The sequence below is a fragment of the Bos taurus genome, chromosome 5 (assembly GCF_002263795.3).
Source record: "Bos taurus isolate L1 Dominette 01449 registration number 42190680 breed Hereford chromosome 5, ARS-UCD2.0, whole genome shotgun sequence".
In the NCBI taxonomy this organism is placed as follows: domain Eukaryota; kingdom Metazoa; phylum Chordata; class Mammalia; order Artiodactyla; family Bovidae; genus Bos; species Bos taurus.
Window position 1 is genome coordinate 63,225,275 of NC_037332.1, and position 17,068 is coordinate 63,242,342.

General features: G+C 39.8%; 1 protein-coding gene across 5 annotated transcripts in view; it reads right to left on the reverse strand.

Annotated features, from left to right (window-relative positions):
* The window catches only part of ANKS1B (ankyrin repeat and sterile alpha motif domain containing 1B), a 1,158,555-nt gene that overhangs the window by 336,762 nt on the left and 804,725 nt on the right, over positions 1-17,068 (reverse strand). The window lies entirely within an intron of this gene.

Sequence of the window (17,068 nt, forward strand, 5' to 3'; positions counted from 1 at the left end):
CTCCTATAGGCTTTGAGACCTGGGCTCAGACATCACTGTGCTATTTCATCAGTGGCTCTTAAAAGACTGATTGAACATAAAAGAGGAAGGCAGATCCGCTGACCATGGAGCCCCAGAAAAAAAAGTCTATCTACCACCGTCTAAGTGCTGTCATAGTCATAACTTTGCTGGGAGAGGCATGTCCACCAAAGGCATAGGACTATCAATGATAAAAACATCACCTAACAATCATATGAGATTAAAAACCCAAAGTGATCTCATACACATTATCTCATGGTGAGGGGTTTTAAGTGATCTTTTGGAAAATGCCCTTTATGGAGCCTGAGACTCTGGGTCCTTCATGTAATGATATTCTTTCTGTGGAATTGAAAGATTAATATACTGTGACTCTTGTTAGGAAGCAGGGTGTGATAAAGCCTCTGTGTTGTGTATCGGCAGCAGTGGAGGGAGACATGTAACATATACAAATCTGTTTCTTGAAGCCCATTGGTTTGCAATAAGACCCTATTATTGAGACAATTTCTGCAAAAGAATGGGGAGAATCTTAAACACTCAGAGGTAAGTGAATCGTGCTTAGATGTCACTATGGACTTAATAGCTGGAGAAGGCAATGGCACCCCACTCCAGTGTTCTTGCCTGGAAAATCCCATGGACAGAGGAGCCTGGTGGGCTGCTGTCTATGGGGTCGTACAGAGTCGGACACGACTAAATCGACTTAGCAGCAGCAGCAGCATGGACTTAATTGCAGATAATAGTACCTCCTCTAATTTTTCCCACCACCAACTGAGCCTTGCTGATTTTGCATACTTGAATGTTCAGACAACTGCAGATTCCCAGCTTTAGGAACAGTGCAGGAGCATGAAGAGGTGATACCTGAATATTACGTGGTACTACCTTTTGTGTGAATAAAGGGGAAGTGAAACGCTTTGGCCTGGATACTATCACTTTATGCCCTGTGATTTCTATTTAATGAATAAAAGAAATAAACTAAGGTCTAGCCATGAGAGGGCCTGCTGCCGCTAAGTCACTTCAGTAGTGTCCGACTCTGTGTGACCCCATAGATGGCAGCCCATCAGGCTCCCCCGTCCCTGGGATTCTCCAGGCAAGAATACTGGAGTGGGTTGCCATTGTCTTCACCAATGCATGAAAGTGAAAAGTGAAAGTGAAGTCACTCAGTCGTGTCCGACTCTTAGTGACCCCACAGACGGCAGCCCACTGGGCTCCTCCGTCCAGGGGATTTTCCAGGCAAGAGTACTGGAGTGGGGTGCCATTGCCTTCTCCGTGAGAGGGCCTGAGGCATTCCTTATTTTGACAAGTCTTAGACAGTGGAGTAAACTGGAAGGGAAGCAATGGACAAAGTGCATAGATAAGAAAGGTTTTTAAGATGTGTGGTGATAAACTTCCAATAGCACAATGAAGATGTTTGGTGAACAAAACAAGCATTAGCCAGGCTAGCGAACCTTCTAGCCATCAGAGTTAGGGGCGTAACCCTTCCTAAAAGGCACTGGATTGATTACAAATTAAAGGAGTGAAGTGCCAAAAAAGAGAAGTTTTATAAATCGTGGCAGAAAAAAATGACAATAACAACACTAACAACCATAAAGCAGCCTCTTTATAGCTTTGCAAACAGTGTGAGCAGACTGCTAATCAGGTTTCTTCTGTGCACACACAGAGTAACTGCTCTCTGGAGCATCACCTGAGAACCTGGCCGCTGTCTGCGAGGCAAGATCTGTGGGGACGTGGATGAAAGGACCAGTGCAACCACTGCACGGTACACATGTAAACATGGTCACTGGGGCTGAATGATTTTATTGAATCATTTTTATTGTACTTCTCTCTGAAGCTTTTGGTAAAAGGGGTGTTTTTGAAAATTCAATCAAAGAACATGCTTTCACCCTCTTTTCATTTCTAAAATCCTTGTTGAGATCATGTTGACCCTACAGCCCTCTGTTATATATCACTATTTGTTTTAATTTATTTCCTTGTTGCAAAGTTCTTTTATGAAACAAGGTCTCAGATTAAAGATGGAGAGGATTTACTGCAACTAGAATAAGGTGCTGAACAATGCCCACCATCACTCACATTACAGTCTCCACCACTGATATGAACTCTATTTAACAAAAGACACAGAATCCCTCTTTTTCCCCCCTCTGATAGTACATGTTTGCTGACATCCGTGTCCCTACAATGCTTATGTAGTGCACTGGTATGTAGAACACTGCTTTGCTCTTGAAACAGAAACTTTAAATGCTACTATGAATCAAGAAAATTGTTTGCTTGTTATTAGTCTCAACTAAAAAATATTTTTTTCCCCAAACCTGTGTCTTCAGAAGATAATGAACCTTCTGAATGCCAATTCTATTTATTTGATATTTAAAAACCATGTCCTTTCTCAGAGCCTCCAGGCATGTGCATAATAACATACCCACTGAAGTACTTCAAACAGATAAATGTATCATAAAACCAAAGTTAGGAGTATATAAATGAATAACTTATGTTCTGCTTGGGTGGGGAAGTATAAAGGATATCATACAAAAGGTCACACAAAAAATAGGAGTTACAAAGTTGAGGACCCACAACACATCCATCTATCCATCTGTCCACCCATCCATCTGTCCACCCATTCATCCATTCACCCATCTATTCACTCAGCAAAGACATAAGGCATGTCTACTGTATTCTAGGCACTGTTTTGGACGCATCAGTGAATGGAACATAAAAAAGTATTAGGCATTGTGAAGTTTATATTCTAACTGGGGAGCCAGATAATAATAGACAAGCATAAAAAGTAGAGAAATTATGTCAGAAAATGATAAGTGCTGTGAAAAGAGCAAGTACAATAGGAGGATTGGGGGTTCTGGAGGTTGCATGGGGACAGGTGGTTGTTGTTCAGTTGTTCAGTTGCTCAGTCGTGTCCGACTCTTTGTGACCCCATGGACCTCAGCACACCAGGCTTCCCTATCCTTCACTATCTCCCAGAGTTTGCATCAATTCACATCCATTGAATTGGTGATGCCCATCCAACCATCTCATCCTCTGTTGCCCCCTTCTTCTCCTGCCCTCAATCTCTCAAAGCATCTTCCACTCTTCTTTAGTGAGTCAGCTTTTCACATCACGTGGCCAAAGTATTGGAGCTTCGGCTTCAGCATCAGGCCTTCCAATGAATATTCAGGGTTGATTTAAAGTTGAAATGTAGTATTCAATAGGGTGGTTAGGGGACATTTTATTCAGAAGGCAAGATTTGAACAAAGATTTAAAGAGAGTGAATTGGCTTTGTTGGCAACTCGGGGGAGAGGATTCAAGTAGAGGGAACAGGTACAGCAAAGGCCCTCAGGAGGAAGTGAGCTGATGTCCACTTACAGTATAACAAGGAAACCAGGGGCGGGGCTGAAGTAGCTCGTGCAGGCAGAGGTGGGCAGGGAACAGGTCAGAGAGGTAATCAGGGGCCAGATACTGTAAAGTTTTGAAGGCACTGTAAGGACTTTGGCTTTCATTCTGTGGGAAACAGGGAGCAAGTGCAAGAATTTGCACAGAGTGGTGACCTGATTTGGCTTACATTTCAGCAGTCACTCTGGCTGCTGTGTTGAGAGGAGTGCACAGGGAAGCAAGGGGGTAGGAGCAGAAAGGCTTGTTCAGAAGTTGGGGAAGTAACCCAAGAGAGACAGGGTGAGGGTGCTCGAGGAAAGGTGGTGAGAAGTGGTCAAATTCCAGACAACTTCCTGAAACACAAAATAAAGTGCTCCTTGTTCTCTAGCCTGGAATGGGACTCTGCCAACTTGATTTGCACCCATGTGGCATGGGTCTCAGCTTGAACAGGACTGCATTCATCTGTCAAGCATGGGAACGTATGGATAACTGCAGGGTGGGTCTTGCATGAGTCTGTTTTCAATGAACAACCCAGGATACTCAAAAGACTCTCCTGGTCAAAGAAGGTGGCCTAGGCATATGTATTTGATTAACAGGATAACAGACACATGTTCAAGGAGATGGGTGATTCTGCATGGATTTCAGGATCTGGACCCTGGCTCAGCACCTGTGGATCATGCCTTAAGAATAAGAAGCTTCAATATGAAATCTGTATCATGAAACATTTTTGGGACTTGGGGACAAAAGGAATTAGCAGAACTGGCACCAGCAACTTCATCAGCAGGCAGAGATGGCGCCATATTGCAGATATTGGTGCCCTCAACATTGGGCACCAGCAGTTGGTCATGGTGCCCACACTGGCAGGTTTCAGTGATATTGGCAGGATATTCAGTTGGCATTGGCTAATGTGCCCTTGATGGAAAGTGCCTGGGCACTGTAGGCAGTAGCACAGACATTAGCACCTTTGACACATTGGGCCCCTGCAGCTCTGAAGCAGCCTTTGGCAACAATTAGTAGCAGACTTGGCACACTCAGTGGATGTTAACAGCACCAAGAACAATTTTGGTAAGTTCTGGTGGCATTGTTTCAAGCTTTGGTAACAAGAATCATCAACTACAATAAGCTAGAGGGAGAAAGGGAGAAAAAGGCAGATGTCACACAGTCAACAATTGGTCTGATTAATGGTGCACATATGACTTGAAAGACCCAGAATGAATATTAGGAAAAACTTCAGTGAGGTCTGGAACATGCAGAGAAGTGTAACAGCAGTTTGAAGCCCTGCCTGGAATTCTTGAGAACCCCTGGGATTCTTGAGAACTCCTTTTCTATCTATAGTGAGGGAATACTCTAAGAACTACTCCACCACCGCTGGGTAGAAGAGACAATAGATTGACTCTTAGGAAAATGTCTCCAGTCTTATAGATTGGGGCGTTTGTTTGTTTTTTGGTCATCTCAGAATTTTTATTACCTCAGACACTGAAGTAACTAAGAATTTTCAGCTTGAATTATGTGAATCCCTACTAGTAAATCAGTTCCTAACAATAGTTTCAGTAATTATTATTTATTTCATGCAACAAGAATTTTTAAGCACAAAATTTATAAAAATATAAAAGGTCTAAGGTTCTTTCTAGGAATATGCAATTCTGTGTGTGTGTGTATTTCAGATACATACAAATGTAAGAAAATTAAGTGCCAAAGTTTTTACAAGTTCCAGAAAAGAAATAAAACTTGAGGAGTTGGAGATGTTTGGGAGGAGTTTCTTCCATAATTTCTCTTGGGGTTAATACTTAAAGAAGTGAATGCCTGGGTGAGTGGGTGTGTGTGTGTATATTAAAGTGAGTAAGAGAGAGACAGAGAGAGAATGGATGAATATGAGCATCCATCTCTCCCGTTTGTTTCTAGATCTAGACAGAACACAGGCAGCATTCCCTGTCTGGAGTGATTCCCTCAATGCTCTATTTGCTAAACATATCTATTAATCCCTCGAAATTAAACTCAAGCATCATGTACCTATCCAGAAAACTTTCCATGGCTTCCATGTACTTAGTCCTCCCTTCCTCTTGTAGCATATTTTTTCACATAGTAGTTTAGTTTTTGCCATATCTGTCTCTGTCCAAAGTGTAGGTAGAACTGCTTGAGGCAGGAACCACGTCTTATCCGTTTTTCACCCCCATCTCTTAACCTAGCATAGAGCCAAAATGAACTGATTGGATGAATAAGAAATTCATTGATGATCATCTGGGCACGTGGGTGTCTGCAGACCTTATGCATCTGGAATTGTCCTGTCTGTCATTTAGCCCCAATCCTATCAGAAAGCCCTATGGGGCTTCCCTGGTGGCTCAAATGGTAAAGAATCTCCCTGCAGTGCAGGAGACCCGAGTTTGATCCCTGGGTTGGGAAGATTCCTTGGAGAAGGGAGTGGATACCCACTCCAGTATTCTTGCCTGGAAAATTCCATGGACAGAGGAGCCTGTTGGGCTACAGTCCATGGAGTCACAAAGAGTCGGACACGATTGAGCGATTGACACACACACTATTGGAAATGCTAAGGTCTTTGGGTTGCAAGGTCAATTATTACTTTGTATCTACATCAGTAGCACTTAGAAAAGTGTTCTGTTGAAAGTGAACACCATAAATGTTGATAGACGATAATGTAATTGAGTCCCAGAGGACAAAGCCAGGGAAATCAATTTTCTATGCTCCTGTTGTTCAGTCACTAAGTTGTGTCTGACTGTGACCTATGGACTGAAGCACGCCAGGAGCCCCTGTCCTTCACTGTCTCCCAGAGTTTGCTCAGATTTATGTCCACTGAGTTGGTGATGCTATCTATTTAATCCTCTGCCACCCTCTTCTCCTTTTGCCTTCAATCTTCCCTAAGCATCAGAGTCTATTCCAATGAATCAGCTCTTCACATCAGGTGGCCAAAGTACTGGAGCTTCAGCTTCAGCAGCAGTCCTTCTAATGAAGGAAGGAAAAAGCCAGGAAAAGCAATCTTCTATACACTTACTATAATAATCTATGGTACATTTGTGGAGAAAACTTCACATTCAACAATTTCTATAATATATTTACCTCTTAGTATTAGAAAATTATAAATACAATTCTTTCCCATCCAGAAGTAGCCTCTAAATAGAGAAGGAGTTGAGGTTTAAAACTGATGATGCATTGAATAAAAAGCTTTTAACCTGCTAGAATTCTGTGATTCATAAATTATTACCTTAAAAATCATTTAAAGTGTATCTATTTAGCACCCTTGAAGACATGAAAGAAGGAATCTGGTGGCTTCTTGAGTACTCATTTCCTCTGATAAGAGCAGTAGTTATCTGTTAACTAACAAAATAAAACACCCCCTCCCCTCCCCCCCCCAAAAAAAACCAAGCTGAATATCTTTTTACTAAAATAGAAGATGCTAGAAAAATGGCCAGCCATTTTTCTAAAGGTGAAAGGTGGATTCCTAAGTAAAGTGTTCACTGTGAGTTCACAGAAGATCAAGCATCAAATTTGAACCTGAAAGATGGAAATTTAAACTCCTATTGAACACCAACAGAAAATAACCACAAAGAAATACCACGGAATGAAAAACTGCTTAGCTTAGGGGTGGGAGAACAGTAACTCAGTTCTAGTTTAGCGGCTTCACCGAAAAGGACTCCAGGCGTCTTCTTGGGTTTGAAGCATTTGACTCACTCATTATAGCTTGAAGGGCAAAGTGATGGATGAAATTGATAACTGGATTGACGGCACTAGCTGTATTTCAAACAATGGTTATTACAAGTGGGAAAAAAGTAGCATATCTATCTGCCTGAACAAGCTAAGCAAATACTCCTGGTCACATTTTGCTTGGAGTGTCATGAGCTATCCCCAGTCCTGACACAACAAAGAAGTTTTTAAGGTGCATAGAAATGGTTTTTTGATTTATGGTTTTTGAAAGATGGTTTGAAACCGTGGTTCAAAACCATTTTGAAAAATGGTTTGCTTTTCTTTTCCTCCTCCTCCAGGAACTTTCTTGTGATTCCTTGAGCAGAAGAGAACTTGCCTTCCATTTAATGCTCAAAGCTTGTATTTTTACTTCTATTACAGTTTGTTCATGCTCTGTTTTTATGAAAATCACTTGGATATTGGGTTGACTTTCTTTGCTAGATGGCAATCTCCTTGAAGGCAGATACTATATAACTTAATCTTTTTTTCTCCTTCCACTGTGTCTGAGACATAAGTAGATGCTCAAGGCATTTGCAGACATAAACTGAACAGAGATTTCTCACTTGACTGCCATTGATTGAAAGTAAGAAATATAGCCAAATTATACTCAACTTTTAAACTAGAACTTAATTCAATTGTACAGGAAAGGTGGGGGATAATGGCTCTTCACATTTGTGGGTATATTGTTTAGGAGCTCTTGTGTAAATTTACTTAGTTCTGCTAATTTTTTTTTTATGAAATCAGAATGTCTTTAACAATTTCATGGAGCCAACCTGTCATGGTCTGAACATGCAGCTTCTCAATTCACTTCTATTCTATTCTGTGCCACCCACATTTACTGAGCCCTTGCTGTCTGAAGTACTATCTCCTCTGTTCTTCTCCCACTTTCCACTTAGCTCTGGGGATTGATTACATTACCTCTAAGAGGTGCAGACAGGAAGCCCTCTTGCTATTATGCTTATTCATTTAATTTCTTAGATAAGAAGGCCCCAGTTATGATTTTAAATACCTTCTCTCTTAGCTCCTGATAGGTTAAATAATCATCTTAAAGGTATTAAAAATTAATTTAGTGGATGATGATCAGAATTTAAAGTTTTTCCGTTATTTAAAACGTGAATAATCTGCGTTGTGAGAAATGGGAATGGAAAGCTCACTATTCCAATGTAGTCATGGACAGTTTTAGTCGTAAACTATCTTATATCAGTGATTGAGTTCCTTTCTGTTGCTTTTTGGCCCCAGGCAAATTTGCCCCCACCCCCCAATTTTATTAAGTTTTGCTAATTTAGTGAGCAGTTACTGAACAAATATAAGTGGCTAAGACCAATATTAACTTAGTCCTTTTAAGTGACAGGAGCTTCATGCACATTTTTAAATTTATAATTCAAAGTAAGTTAATGTGGTAGGCTCTACTGTTACATCTCCATTTTACAGGTAAGGAAACAGAATTATAGAATTTAAGTAATATGTCCAACATGACACAAGTAGTAGGTGGTCAACCTAGAATTAAGTTAGGTTAATAAAAGCTCAAGAAAATTCCTTTTTATAAAATTCTAAGTTGCTTGAAGACAACTTAAAGGGATTATCCACTTAGTATCCTCATTGTGCTTTAAAGTATAGCATTTAGACAATATAGTTAAGAACCTCAGTTAAGCTGCCTGGGCCTGAATCCTAGTTTATCGATCTAACACAGCATTCGTACATTCTTGTCACTCTGTCTATTCCCTTACTACCTGAGAGGACATCTTTTGACTATTTTTTGTTTGCATATCAACTCATTTTGCTTATTGTTTATACCTGATGTAATGAATTTTAGACATAAAAATGGATGAAGGAACCTCACTTTTTTCTTGGTTCACCTTTAATCTTTTTTTTTTTTTTGTAAATAAGCTTTAAAAGTTTTTTTTTAATTTTATATTGGAGTATAGCTAATTAACAAAGTTGTGACAGTTTCAGGTGGTTAGAAAAGGGACTTAGTCATACATATGCATGTATCCATTCACCTTCAATCTTCTTTTAAAAATTTATTTAACAAACATGAATACAGCACATACGATGCACCTAGTTCCATTTTAAGTGCTTTACAAGTATTGACTCATTTAATACTCAGCACACCTCTATGGGTCAGATAAAATCAAACTCAGGGAGTTCTGGCCATGTTCCCAACTATTACACCATGCTGTTTCCTGGCTTAATCCTATAAAAATGTCATCTCCATGTAGTTTAATGCTCTAAAGACGTTTCTTAGAGAGTGCCCTTTCACCTTGCCTATCTTTCCTTCCTCTCTACCCAAATTAAAGAATAAAATAAATAAGATTATTTTAGCTATTTTGCTTTATTTCATTATGCCTTTTTTTTTTTTCCTTTTGACACAGCAATTCCGAAGCTTCTGTAAGGCCACCTACAAGAATAAACAGGCGGGTTGACCCTCAGTAGCTGCAGGACAACTGACTTGGTCTATGTTTGCCTTTCTCCTTTTTCAAGTCTGTCTCCTTCCTGCTTTTCTAGGGCTTTTTGATCTCTGCCACAGCCCTTCCCTCCCAGTCCTAAGAAGGAAGTTTAGTGGACTATAGAAGTGGCAAAAATGGCCTTTCTAGCCTGAAACTTAAAAGGAAACACAATTTTATAAACAATTCCTTTTTGTGTTTAGTCACTTGGTTCTTTTTTGCACTTTTACAGTTTCTCTCACAAATACACAATCATCAGAGACTTGGGTATAGCCAAGTATCATCCAGGAGCTAACTGGCGTGAGGGCGGACACCTGGGATATAGTTCCAGCTCTGATTCCTGGGTTGGGAAGATCCCCTGGAGAAGGAAATGGCAACCCATTCCAGTACTCTTGCCTGGAAAAATCCCATGGACGGAGGAGCCTGGTAGGCTACAGTCCATGGGGTCGAGAGGAGTCAGACACGACTGAGTGACTTCACTTTCACTTTTCTGTTGCTAAGGAACAATCTGCCTTGAGGCAAGCCATTTAATATGACCTATGCTTATCTTCACCTGTGAAAGGATTTAGGCAAGAGGTTGAGCTGGATATATATATATGTTTTAATAGAACACAATGTGGTTTTTTTTATCTGGACCATTTTTAAAGTCCTTTTTGAATTTGTTACAATATTGCTTCTGTTGTCTATGTTCTGGTTTTGTGGCTATGAAGCATGTGGGATCTTAGCTCTCCAATCAGGGATTGGAAGGTAAAATCTTGACCGCTAGACCATTACGGAAGTCCCTGAGCTGGATAGCTTAAGGTCATTTGCTTCCCTAAACTGTGATTTTCTTGGGAGAATTACACTAGGAAGAGAAAGTGCTCAGATATCTAAATTCTTTTACTCTTACTGCTGATTTTCGTATCACTCCAAGGGAGCCATTGTTTTTTTATTAAATGAGGATGAACTTCTCAAAATTGAAGGATGACAGCCGTTGGGGATGGTGATAGATCAGAACCTTTTACTTGCAGAATTCCTCCCATAGTTCTCTGTAACCATCATGGGGGATAATGAGTACAATGATAGTTCAGTTCTCTGGTCTAAATAATAAACTATTCCAAGATAAATTCACTTAAAATAACACATTGAAAATCCTCCATCTTTAGCTCAGGAAGAATGCTGCAGTCACCTTCGCTTTCTGAGATGGCATAAAAACCTTGAAACAGAGCATCCATAAGTGAGTTGGGGCTGTACTGCTCTCACGTCTGGTAGGTATTTGGATATCTATCTAGCTCAAACAGTTATAGCTATTTTGTACTTTGTGTGTACTGGACTTCCTCATTTCAAAAGGCTCAAAGAACTTTATAAATAAAATGGTCATTCCCTCTCCCAATATATTCCTGAATAATAGACTGGTTATCCACTTGTAAATAGAAAGCATGAGGCATGGTGGAGAAGGTCTATGGAAGAAAATGCAGGCCATCAGGGTATGGATATTACATTCATGAAGGACCTGCCTTACTTCTTTGTAAAACATTTAAATATAAAGGTGCCAAGCTGGGAAATGTCCTAACCTGGGAGTCCTATCCTGACCTATTCAGGACTGACTTCTAATCTGCACTCTTGTTTGGCTCAGTCCAATCTAACAAATATTAACTGAGCATTACTATGTCCAGGTGCTCCATGCTTAAAAAATGAAAATGAATATAACAAAGATCCTGATCTTGAGTGAGAGAGACAAACTAGTCAATAGGCAGTCTTATCAGGTGTAATGGGAGCACAGAAGACTAAATTAGCATGCTAGCCCAGAAAAAGGATGTCATAAAAGGCTTCTCCAAGGAATAAATCTTAAGGAATGAACATTTGTGTGAAGAAAGGCAGCAGTCAAGGTACAGAAAGAAAAAGGTGTTTTTAACACAGAATGACTAGACTCTTAAGAATTCCATTAGTACTTCCTGGGAAGGGAGACTGTATTTTTTGGCTAGTTAGTGAGAGTCATGAAACTCATCTCTGGTGCATCAAACGCAGACTAAAATAAATGATGCACTTCCGAGCCTGGCAACAGAACACCCTGTGTTATTGTCCATGTTCCTCTCCCCTCTCCCTTCTCCCCTTAAGATAGTTCTCAAAGAACTCCAAGATGGGAGAGCCACATGACAGAATGAGCCTGGATCCCCAAGGTTCTGCTCGGAGGAGAGCTGCCTAAGCCGTCACTGACTTAGTGTGAATAAGAAACAAATCTAATAGTGTGAAGCCACTCTTAACAATACTGTTAATAGTGTTAACAGTGGCTTGAGTTCATTATCTGATTATATAGGCTAAGAAATAACAAGATAGATCTGAATGACTTGCTGTCACTTCAAAATTTATTTTATTTACTCCAAATGACCTAAGTTTTTAACCTTAAGATCAATTACTCTTTCTTCCTTCTCTCAATGGCACCAATATCTCTCCTGAAAAAGAAATGATCTTTTACTCTGATTTAAGTGAGCATATCTCTTTGCCCCAGAACCACAAGACATTTACAGAACTGGATAGATCTTGAAAATAGAAACACCACAGCTTCACCAAGGACCAGACCTACAGGAAGCAGAATATCTTATGCCCTCAGTTAGACCATGGGTTTAAATCATGTATTCAGTTTACTTTAGGGTTCCCATGTTAACAGTGCACATATGTATGTGGGATTTTAAGAGTATATCTTTAACTGGATAGCCACAGGGCGGTAGGTCAGCATCGAGTGGCATGATGTTTAAGATACTGGCCATTGAAAAGAAAGAAATGCAAGACAAAAGGAGGAGGGTGTATGGAGAGACAGTTTGGTACAGGAGAATGAAGTTACCCTGTCAGCAGGTATAACAATAGAATCTATGTCGGTAGCCTATGTTTTGTGGTTGCCCTTCTGAAAAACAGCAGAAGCAATAGGAATGAGTTTCTATCATTTTCCTAAGTGACAAGGAAATAAGACTGAAACTTCCTTTCTGAAGTTATTAAGAAGTTACATTGGTTGTACACTTTCCCCCTAAAGCTTGCACATATGTTCATCAACCATCAAGACTAGAATCAACAAACATCTGAATTTCAAGCACCCTGAAAGAACTAGGGTCTATAAGAGCAGAATCTTGGGCAGGAAGCCAAGGTGAGATAATAACACATTTGCAATGCTCTTTTGAACTCTGAAATAATCAGGGATTCTCTGATATAAAGTTGTATTAAGATTTTAATTTTTGGAGAGATTCTCTTCCTCTATGACACAGAAGTAGCAAAGTCACAGCTATAACTAAATCTGGTCCCTAATGCTTTGTTTAATTGATAAAGTGGAAAGGAGACTTTTTTTTCGAGTGGGGAGGCAGGGTTTGTGTTCTCTAGTTTACCACAACTTCCACTACTATTTATTGTCTTGAAACCATCATAATATTGTAAAGTAATTCTCTTCTAATTAAAAATAAAAATTTTAATTTAAAAAAAAGTGTTTGAGTTCTTAGTCCTTGCCAGTATCTCTGTATCCCAAAGTTTTTTTTGGTTAACTGTGGCCTGCATTTATTTGTTCCGATGAGGTCTAAAGTTCAATGATTGCTCTTACTTTCTAGTTTTGATAGTTTTTTAAAAAATGCATTTAATTTGCTAATATCCTTTAAGTATTGTCCAAGAGAGTCTGACCAATTCATTTCATTACTGTAAATGGAAGTATGCTCCTTTCAATAATGAGGCACCAACAAAGACTGAACATGTTTTTCAAATTTGTAATGTTTTATAGGATTACTAATTTGTATATATCACTTAGATGAGTGGCATTCAGATCATGAAGCTTTAAGTGCAATTGGCAAATCTCCAAGGTCTCTGATTTCTGTATGATTGTATCCTATATGGATGTGATAGTTGGACAATAAAAAAAGCTGAGTGCTGAAGAATTGATACCTTCGAACTGTGGTACTGAAGAAGACTCTTGAGAGTCTTTTGGACAGCAAGGCAATAAACCAGTCAATCCTAAAGGAAATCAACCCTGAATATTCACTGGAAGGACTGATGCTAAAGCTGAGTCTCTAATACTTTGGCCATCTGATGCCAAGAACTTACTCACTGGGAAACACCCTGATGCTGGGAAAGATTGAAGGCAGGTAGAGAAGGGGACGACAGAGGATGAGATGGTTGGTGGCATCACCAACTCGATGGACATGAGTTTGAGCAGGTTCTGGGAGTCGGTGATGGACAGGGAAGCCTGGCGTGCTGCAGTCCATGGGGTCACAAAGACTTGGACATGACTGAGTGACTGAACAACAACATCAGATCTGAGACATATGCCTTTTTTTGAAAGGTGATTACTAATGTGTTACTAAATCATCTAATTGTGAATACCATAGTACCATGAAGATGGCCCATGGGAATAAAAAATGCGTTTTGTTATTGTTGTAACCATGCAATAGTTATTCCATTTTGACTGAAAATGCAGACAAGGAAACTAGACTGTAAAGTGGATCATTATAAAGTCTATCTGTAGCAGGCATACTTCTGAGATAGCCCCAGTGATCCCACCTCTTGATATTCACATCCTTGTGTAAATACCTCTTCCTATGTCTGGGCTGGATTTGTGGTTTGATTATAATGAACAGAATAGGTAAAAGGTTGGGATGTTACAAAAGACTAAGATTTCCATCTTGCTGGCACTTTCCTGTTTCTCACTTGCTTGTGCTGTTGAAACTAGCTTCATGTGAGATTCTTTACAAAGAGGCCCATGTGACAAGAAACTGAGGGATGCCTTCAGCCAATAGCTTGTGAGGAACTGAAGCCTCAGTCCAAAAAACCCCAAACATCAGAATCCTGCCTAAAAACCAATGAATGAAGTAGGAAGTGTATTCTCCCCAGTTGAGTCTCAAGATGACTGTAGTCTGTGAAAGACCAAGAGCCAGAAGACCCAGCTGAGTGTTAGTTGCTCAGTCATGTCTGACTCTTTGTGACCCCATGGACTGCAGCCCACCAGGCTCCTCTGTGCATGGAATTCTTCAAGCAAGAATACTGCAGTGGGTAGCCATTTCCTTCTCCTGGGGATCTTCCCAACCCAGGGATCAAACCCCAGTCTCCTGTATTGCAGGCAGATTCTTGACCATCTGAGCCACCAGGGAAACTCTAAGCTGCTCTTAGATCCCTACTCCACAGAAATATAAATGTGATAAATGTTGTAATATGCCTCTAAGATTGAGGTAACTTGTTATATAGCAATAGATACCTTACAGAGAATCTCACTTCTCTACTGGAGTAAGAGATAACTCTGTTGTTGTTTTTTAAAAAAACAAAATCTCAGACCAAGGATGGGGAAGGTGACAATTCATCTGGTCAGAGGTGTTCAGTGCCATTTGGTGAAAATATTGAAACTAAGTAGCCCAACAAATATTGGTCAAATTGAACTGAACTTAGACAAAAAAGGCAACTACAATCCAGGTGTTCATTATGCAGTAAAACAGAAGTAGGGTAGCAATGAACAAAACAATGAATACCGGAAACTGTGCTATGATCAAGAGTCCTGAGATAATTACATTTGCTAGTCATCAAATATTTTGAGTTTGAGTTTTGAGGAATGCCAATGTTTAACTGAGGAGAATGAGCAGGCAAGGAGAGAGAGCAACAGAGAGGCAGGAAGATAACTGGGTATTGTGGAGGCCAAAAGAGGATGATGTTGACAGCTGACAAGAGTATCAAAACCTACTGAAGCCAAGGTGAGGTGGAAGTGGCTTATGGAATTTCTGTTCTTCTGGTCATCAGTGACTTTAGCCCTGGTGGTGTGGGGTGGCAGCAAAGAAACTAGTTAGATCCAAATGGGGATAGGGAGTGTAGACGATGACAAAGTAATTTCAAAAGATATTATAGAAGAGGAAAATATAGGAAAAAAACATTGGAAAGTGAAGTGAGCGTGTGATATAAAAGTTGCTAGCATGCTGACGTACATTTTCAATTCAGAAGGAGAGATAAGAGCAGATACACTACAGGCCTTCACATGAAATTCTGCAAACCTTTAAAATGATAATCCTTTGAATTCCTGACCTGTAGGTGTTATATTGTCAAAGGACAAAAGAGATTATGCCCTTATAAAAGGATTTTAGAGGATTATCCACAGACTGGATAACAGAATTCTTACCTGGGAAAAAGTAAATGATATGTTGCAAATAAGTAATCAGATAATTTCCCTGTGTCCAGAGGACAGAAAAAGCTCAACATGCTTAAAGATTCTAAGAGAGTACAAAAGAAGCCATCTTCTCATAGAACTTGTTATTTGTGTCCTTTCTTAAAAAGAGTGAAGGGTAAAAGTACCAGGAAACTTTCAGACCTAAGGAAAGACTGAGTTGGATTTGGTGGGGAAAGTGGATGCTGGGTGAAAATGGATAAAGTAAACTTTGCACCTAAAAGTCAGGCACTTTACAAGACAGAGAGAAAGAATGGATGGAAAAGAGGAATTGATAGGATTACTGTTCTAAAGATGTCTATGCTTAGAATACATGGAATGTATTCTATGTGTTCAGCATATCAAATGAACTGGAGAACGTTCAGACCTATGCACAAGTAATTACTTGAGTATTAAAAAGGGGATATTATAGAAAAAACATCATTACCAAAAGAATAAGCATTGTCTTTGAAACTTGAGACAATACAAATACAAAAACGCATTAAAAAATGCACTGAACTGTGATAACAGATCAAAACCGCACTTAGCAAACCACCTTTTCTCTGTTTAGGAACACTCTCTCCAAAACACAATATGCTAAGCAAAGGATCTCAGGTAGCAGTCATGGAACAGTTCTCATGACAGATGAAGAACACAGATATTCTGAGGATTAAAATTGCACAAACAAAATGAAGAGACAGTTTGCCCACTTTTTGGCAGTGCAAAGTTTAAGGGAATGCAAATGAATGTGTTGGCAGTTGAATTACACTATTAACCACCTAAAGATTGGGTTCATTACCTAAGAAGGCAAAGTATCAATTTGTAGCATTATAACATTTTGTTTGTGTTGCTGAACATGTGTTTGGATGTTTTTATGCTTTTGAACTGTGGTGTTGGAGGAGACTCTTAAGAGTAGCTTGGACAGCAAGGAGATCAAACCAGTCAATCCTAAAGGAAATCAGTTCTGAATATTCACTGGAAGGACTGATGCTGAAGCTGAAACTCCAGTACTGTGGCCACCTTATGCGAAGAACTGATTCATTGGAAAGGATCCTGATGCTGGGAAAGATTGATGGCAGGAGGAGAAGGGGACAACAGAGGATGAGATATTTGGATGGCATCACTGACTTGATGGACATAAGTGTGAGGGAACTCTGGGAGATGGTGATAGACAGGGAAGCCTGGCATGCTGCAGTCCATGGGGTTGCAAAGAGTTGGACATGACTGAGTGACTGAATTGAACTGAACTGAACTCATTTGGGTGCATAATAAGTACTTCAGCATCAGCCTCTTGATAGAAGCTTAATTTTGTGTTATTTCTATTATATTGTTCCCTCTGATGGGAATGATATTCTGTCTTAAAGATAAACACTTCATTTATTCTTCAAATAATTCTGAATTCAGGTTCTTTTGTTTCTCAAAATGGCAT